The 7,452-nt window shown below is 53.4% G+C and overlaps 1 pseudogene across 1 annotated transcript; it reads right to left on the reverse strand.

Moving 5' to 3' along the window:
- Positions 1-4,488: 4,488 nt before the first annotated feature.
- Positions 4,489-7,313, reverse strand: LOC108513715 (uncharacterized; annotated as a pseudogene). The gene has a single exon (XR_001880999.1). The product of XR_001880999.1 is annotated as an uncharacterized LOC108513715 (transcript).
- Positions 7,314-7,452: the final 139 nt, after the last annotated feature.

The raw sequence follows: 7,452 nt of genomic DNA on the forward strand, positions 1-7,452 counted from the left end.
AAAAAAAAAAAAAAAAAAAAAAAAACACACACAGGCTGGGCGTGGTGGCTCATACCTATAATTCCAGCACTTTCGGAGGCCGAGGAAGGTGGATCACCTGGGGTCAGAAGTTCGAGACCACCCTGGCCAACATGGTGAAAACCTGACTTTACTAAAAAGTACAAAATTAGCCGGGCATGGTGGCAGGTGCCTATAATCCCAGCTACTTGGGAGGCTGAGGCAGGAGAATCACTTGAACCTAGGAGGCAGAGGTTGCAGTGAGAGTTAGATAGTGCCATTGCACTCCAGCCTGGGCAACAAGAGCGAAACTCCATCTCAAAAAAAATAGATAGATAGATAGATACATACATACATACATACATACGTATGTATATTTAAGACACAGGTAGGTTAAAAGTTAAAGGAGAGAAAAGGGCATGCCAGGGAAGTGCTGTCAAAAGAAAGCTGAAGTAGTTATGTTGACATGACACAAAGCACACATCAGAACAAAGAACATCACCAGGGATAAAGAAAGACAACAGGGTCAAGACACCAAGAGGACATCACGACCCCAAATGCGTATGCTCCTACTAACCGAGCTTCCAAACACATACAGCAAGATTCAAAACCCTTTATCATTGAAACATGATTACATCGGATGTAGTAAAAATGTTCAACTTTTGCTTTTTGAAAGTCACCAGAAGGAGAGTGGTGTTGGCAAGGGGGCTGGCTAGAACTGCCTGGCACTCATCCCCTCCTCCCCACAAGGAAGGACCAAGGCAACAAGTTAACAGTGACAATTTGACTGGAATGTCGAAGGTGGAGTGCTGGACTGCAGCAGAGGCCTTGAGACACACCTGTGGTGTTTGGAAGCCCAGGAGGCCTCTGCTGCCCACTCTTCCTCACCCACCAGTTTGACCTAGAAGCAAAGAGGGACTTCCTGTGGCAAGGAAAAGGTAAGCAGATCTCCACCAGCTGCCACTGCGACAGCAAACGCTGACAGTCCTTGCTGCAGGAGAACTCACAGTCCCTGCAAGCCCTGAGCCCAGTTGGGAGCACTGCAGCGAAGTCATAGAGCAGCGTTGCCCCGATTAGAGGCACAAGGTGTGCACCTCCCAACCCGCACCCACACCATGAGCCAAGCTGCTACTGCATCTGGAGGGGCTCTGCCCTGGGGCCAGTACCATCTGCACCTCTCCAACACTGGGGCTCCACCTTCACGCCACCAAGCCCACATGGGCGGCTGAACACCACAACCCCAGTTGCATGGAGCTTGGGCCCAGGCTCAGCTATAGCTCTGGTCCTGCACAGTAGGGAAACCCATCCCCACCACAGCTCTTCCAGCTGTCTGCCCCTCCCGCCTGCAGCAAACCCACCCTTGAGCCAGCCAAACAGCTGCAGGCCTTCTCATGCAGGACCTGCCTGCCTCCAAGCAACTGATAGCAGGAGCTCAAGTCCTGATAAATCAGCCCCACAGCGCCCCCACCTGCAGGTACGCCCCTGGCCTGCCCAATGGCTCTGTGTCTCCAATAAGGGCCTAAGAAAAAGTCCCACAGGCTGCCCCTGGCAATATACAAAAATTAGTAGCATTTCTATACACAAACAAAAAACTAGCTGAAAAAGAAATCAAGAAGGCAATCCTATTTCCAATAGCAACAAAAAAATATAAAATACCTAGGGATAAATTTAACAAAAGAGGTGAAAGACCTCTACAAGGAAAACTACAAAACACTGATGAAAGAAATTGAAGAGGATATGAACAAATCAGTAGACATCTCATGCTCAAGGATCAGAAGAATTAATATTGTTAAAATGATTGTGCTACAGAAGGTAATCTACACATTTAAGGCAATGCCTATCAAAATACCAATGGCATTCTTCATAGAAAAAGAAATAATATTAAAATTTGTATGGAACCACAAAAGACCCCAAATAGCCAAAGCCATTCTGAGCAAAAAGAACAAAGCTGGAGGCATCACACTCCCAGACCTCAAAATACACTACAAAGCTACAGTAACCAAAACAGCATGGAACCAGTATAAAAACAGACACATGGACCAATGGAACAGAACAGAGGGCCCAGAAATTAATCCACTTTCTACAGCCAACCGATTTCCAACAAAGGTGCCAAGCACATTCACTGTAGAAAGGACAGATTCTTCAATAAATTGTGCTGGGCAGTGGCTCACACCTATTACAGCTACTTGAGAGATGGGAGGATTGCTTGTGCCCAGGAGTTCAAGACCAGCCTGGGCAACATAGCAAGACCCCATCTCTATAAAAAGTTTAAAAATTAGCCAAGTGTCCTCTCTTCATGGCCTTCCCCACCACTCTTTGTCAGGGCTTTCTTAACATTAGTGACTCCATTTTGATTCTGACAACTTTCACAGCATGTATTTAGAGCAGCTGCTAGGTGTTCGTCCACAGAGGTGGCCGTGAGCAATTCCTGGGATCATAACAAGAGTCCATTCTGCTTGGGGCTTACCACAAATGAAGTAAAGACAGGCCCATGGGGACAGGTTGGGCAGAGTGAGCCCCATATAAGCAGGGCAGGAGAGGGGCCCGCACCCCAACAGAAATGTCAGGCGATCATCAGGTGATGGTCAAGCAGTTGTTAAACTGACTAAAATAATTATTGGTTGCAGCTGGTGCCAGGGAACGGCAGGCTCCCAATAGATAGAAAACACCTGAAGCTGGTGATGAGCCGCTTCCCGATAAGATCTCAGGTGTTGGCATAGGTGGGAATTGAATGGTGAGAACACTTGGACACAGGGCAGGGAACCTCACACACCAGGGCCTGTCGTGAGGTGGGAGGGACAACATTAGGAGAAATACCTAATGTAAATGACGAGTTAATGGGTGCAGCAAACCAACATGACACATGCATACCTACGTAACAAACCTGCACGTTGTGCACATGTACCCTAGAACTCAAAAAAAAAAATCTCAGGAGACCTCAGGTGAGTGAGGTCAAGCACGCGCACTACGAGGCAAAGTGGCAAAGTTTAACCAGCATGTGACCTTCCCCTAGGAACTGGTAAGGGAAGACTGCCTCAAGAGGGCACCGCACAACTCCAGTAAGCACACTGTGCCCGCGGCCCTCCCAAGTGCTGACAGGCCACTGCGCATGCGGACAGCCCACCCCAAGAGAAGAATCAGGGGAGAAGGGATGCAGCCCCCCAGAAGCAAGCCAACATATAAACCTCAAGTCAAAGGTCAAAACTGTGTACTTCGTCTCTCAAGATGCCCCCCGGCCCTCCTCCAAGTGTACTTTACTTCCTTTCATTCCTGTTCTAAAACTTCTTAATAAACTTTCACTCTTGCTCTGAAACTTACCTCAGTCTCGCACTCTGCCTTGTGCCCCCAGATGAATTACTTCCTCTGAGGAGGCAAAAGCTGAGTTGCTGCAGACTCATATGGATTTCTGCTGCTGACACTAGGAGATGGCGTTCTGGGCTCCCTGCAGCCCTGGAGAGTAGCAGCCTCCCCTCTTTCTCTAGGAGCCCCCCCACTAGGAAATGGCAGTAGGCACTCAGCTCGTTACATTCCATGCCATTGATACCTGTGTGTGCATGAGCCCCAGTCTCACGCAGGGCCCTAGGCATGAGCCACGGCCTCCCTCTGGTGTGAATGGTTAGCCTTTGGGGAACCCTAAGCAGATGCCCACATTCAACTGGCAAGATTCTCAAACATCAGCACACAAGCCAGCCCCGGAGGGCTGCTCATGCACATGGTGGCACTTATCAATAACTTTTCAACGATGGAAAAATGTTCTTGGGTGGGCTAGAAAGTCCTTTAAGAGCTGTGTCCTTGCAAGAGGAGAGCCAGCAGCCAGGCACAGTGGTCACACCTTGGGCCTAGATGTCCCTGCCTCTGACCTGCTAGAAGGCTGGCTGATCTGCCACAGAACGCTTCCGCTTTGCCTCCAGGAAAAGGCCTTGTTATCTGCAAACTCCCGGAGGCGCCCATCGCAGGATACCCAGCTTTGCCTGAGGGCTCTTATCCCTGCTTGCCTATAAGTATCTGCACCCGGGACAGAATCTAATCCACATCAAAACTCAGTGTGAGACTTGCTTTCCTAGAACTACAACCCCGGGGGCAGGTAGTGTGGGCAGAGACAGAGCCCCACCCCGCCCAGTGGGCACAACATCTGTTGAATGAGATCAAACATGGGTTTGTGGCCCCTCATGCATACATCCTGCAGATGTGTCGGGCGCGGCGGCTCACGCCTGGAATCCCAGCACTTTGGGAGGCCAAGGCGGGCGGATCACAAGGTCAGGACATTAAGACCATCCTGGCTAACACAGTGAAACCCTGTCTCTACTAAAAACACAAAAAATTAGCCAGGCGTGGTGGCGGACGCCTGTAGTCCCAGCTACTCAGAAGGCTGAGGTAGGAGAACGGCGTGAACTCAGGAGGCGGAGCTTGCAGTGAGCTGAGATCATGCCACTGCACTCCAGCTTGAGCGACAGAGTGAGACTCCCTCTCAAAAAAAAAAAAAAATCCTGCAGATGTTAGAATGCTTGGAAGAGAGAGAAAGCCAACGTCAATGAATACAGAGAGGCAGGAGATCCAAAACCTTCCTTCCCAGAAAAGCCTGGGTGCAAGGTCCCCGAGCTGAGCTGAGCCCAGGGGCGGGCTCCAGTCTGAGGACACCCTGTAGCCCTCACAGCAGGAAGTATCCACATTCGGATGCCCTCCTCTTTCCCTCCCTCCCAAGGCTGCACAGCAGCTATGGCCTGTAGGGAGAAGTGCGGTTTGCAGGTGCCATTCCTATTTCCTTCGCGTCTGACCACTGCCCGAGGGCCTCACAAAGGAACCAAATCTCTTGGAGCCTGCATTTCCTGTCATCCTGAGTGGCCATTGGAGTCCTCAGTGAATAAGGACAGCAAGGGCCAGCTCTTCATGTGAGCTTTCTAGAACATTCCAGGCACTCCATGTACTAACAGGTTCCTTGCTAGAGGGCCCTCAAATGATGGAATTGGTAAAAGCATTTTAAAACGTTGAATAATTCGCTAACCATAGACGTGGAGCTCAGTGAGTACAAATGCAAGATGTGACTCCCCCAGGCCTAGAAAGAAAGCCTTAGCTTCAGAGACATGGTAACCTTGGCACTCCAGGGAGTGAGGCCAACAAAGTCAGCAGAACAGGGTCAAGCAGCTCTTGTTGCCCAAGCAGCCACAGCCGCCTGGCCTTCACTGCATCCAGCTGTGCAGTGGCCGAGAGGGTGCTGCGTGGGGACAGCGGGAGGAGAGGCCTTCAAGACCCAGGCCAGCTAAGCCTGGGGAGATAGAAGCAGGCACCACACTGGGGGAGTGTTGAGGGGGACGCAGGAGTTTGAGGAGTTCTGCGGGGTGCTGAATGGGGTCCTCCTCTGGCGCTTTCTCGAGGGAGTTCTGCAATGATCCACATCCTTTCCAGGGACTTTGCGTCAAGTGCTGTCACATGCTGGCATGGCTGGCTGGCAGCCCAGCCTCTGGTGGTCAGAGTCAGGAGGTGACAGATGCAAGGGTCCCTTTCCTCATGCGGTTTCTCAACAGGGCAGGGGGATGCCCACGAGTGTGCAAATATGTCCAGACCACTGCAGAACCCCATCTGCTCAACAGGGCAGGGGGATGCCCACGAGTGTGCAAGTGTCCAGATCACTGCAGAACCTTGTCTGCTCAGCTAAAGAGGCCCGTCCTCTGTGATCTTTCCGAAGATGGCAAATGTCCTGCACCACCAGCCACCACTTCCGTTGGCCACTGTGGATGACACTAGGGATGGACACTGACCAAGAAGGTACCAACCTGATTTCAGCTCCTAGAGCTGGCCAGGTGCCTGACTGGAAAATGAGACATCTGAGGAATACAGAGATGGGGGTAGGGTGGGAGGGAGAGGGAGATGAAGCCACACCCCAGAGGTCCTCAGTTTGTAGCTCTTTCCCGAGGCCTGGCTAGGTCCCTGCCTTTGGATGCCATGAGACACCCACCCTGGATAGCCTGCCAGTCCCTTTATGTTTGACAGCTGGAGTTGGAATTTGCCTCCCGCAGACCACAGGACTACAGCCTTCATTCACATGTTGCACAGACTGTGGCAGGACCAGCACCCGCTGCCGGTGTGGGATGCCTGGCCCTGTAGGGGCCCCCAAGAGTGGCTGAAGAGCAAGGCGTGATGCCTCCTGGGCCACCCTGCAAATCGCTCACGAGCCTGTTGAGGAGGATGCATTTGATCAGGGTAACTGGAGTCGGCAGAGGGCTTTCCAAGGACAGGTCTGCCAAGAAGCGAGAACAGACTGAAGGGGGAAGGAAGGACAGAGGCACTGGGTGTAGTCAGACACCACTGCCGCGGTAGACGAAAATCGCGCAATGAGAGGACTCTGTGGGGAGGGTAACTAGGTGCATGAGAGTGAGAGGGGCGAAAAAAGACTGGGATGGCTCCGAAGCTCCTGGCCCAGCTTCCAAGGCTTGGCGGCCCAGGACTGCCCCTGCACGCGGCCTCGGGTGCCTGCTCTGGCCAGGCCTCCTTCTCTGGCTCAGTCTCGGCACCAATCATTGTCCCATCCGCCAGTCAGTCAAATCCTGAGTTCTTCCCGGAGCCCAGCACTCTGATGCAATTGTCCCTGCTCCGAAAACCCTCAGCAATCTATTGGGTCTTCAGTAGCATCTACTCTTTCCAGAAACGTCGAACAAGGTTTTCGATTGTGGTGCGCTTGTGGTACGCGTGTGGCAGACACAGAAAACGAAACGACCTTCCAGAGAACTGGCCAAAGGGCGGGAGCCGCTCCAGTACCTGAAGGGCACGGACTGAGCGCTTCTCACGGAGTCGGGGAGGTCGCCGGACCATCCACCGGCTGCCCGAGGGCCTCCCACTGGCCTCCCACGGCCGCCCTCCGAGGGGCCGCTGCTGACCTCGCCGTGCTGGGCACGCCTGGCTTTAGCGGGAAGCTGGGGGTCAGGTTCAAGGCTGTGAGGAGCCACTTCAGCCTGGGAATTTGAATTCTTCCTTCAAAAGCGCCTGCCCCCACAATGGGCTTGTACTGGGGAAAACATCCACACACGGGATGAGGTGCTCAGCTTCTGTGAGGGTGAGGGTTCTGAGCACTTCGTTTTTCTTCCCTTCAGATTTTGACAGTTGTGGACTAAAACGGTTGCAGGCCCAGTGCCGGAATTCCCGCACCGCCTTCCACCAGGCTCCCCACACGTCGACACGGCCCCCACTTGGTGGTCTGGCAGGCGTGGTCGGTTGGGGACGGCGCCCCGGGGACCACGCAGCGCTAGCCTTCCCCGGCGCCCCGAACACCCTCTGCGGCCCCAACAGCGGTGCTCCTGGGCCCCTGGGAGGCACGCCCGGAGGGCGGCGCGGGCTGGTGACGTCACACACGCGCCGCATCCCGGACGAGCGTGCGCGGCGGCGGCCGAGACTCCGCTTCCCAGGGAGCCGCGCGGCGTGTCCACTTCCGGCAGGCGGCGGGGCGCGGAAGCGGCGCGCGGG

This window comes from Rhinopithecus bieti, unplaced genomic scaffold (assembly GCF_001698545.2).
Source record: "Rhinopithecus bieti isolate Rb0 unplaced genomic scaffold, ASM169854v2 scaffold_33330, whole genome shotgun sequence".
NCBI classification, from domain to species: domain Eukaryota; kingdom Metazoa; phylum Chordata; class Mammalia; order Primates; family Cercopithecidae; genus Rhinopithecus; species Rhinopithecus bieti.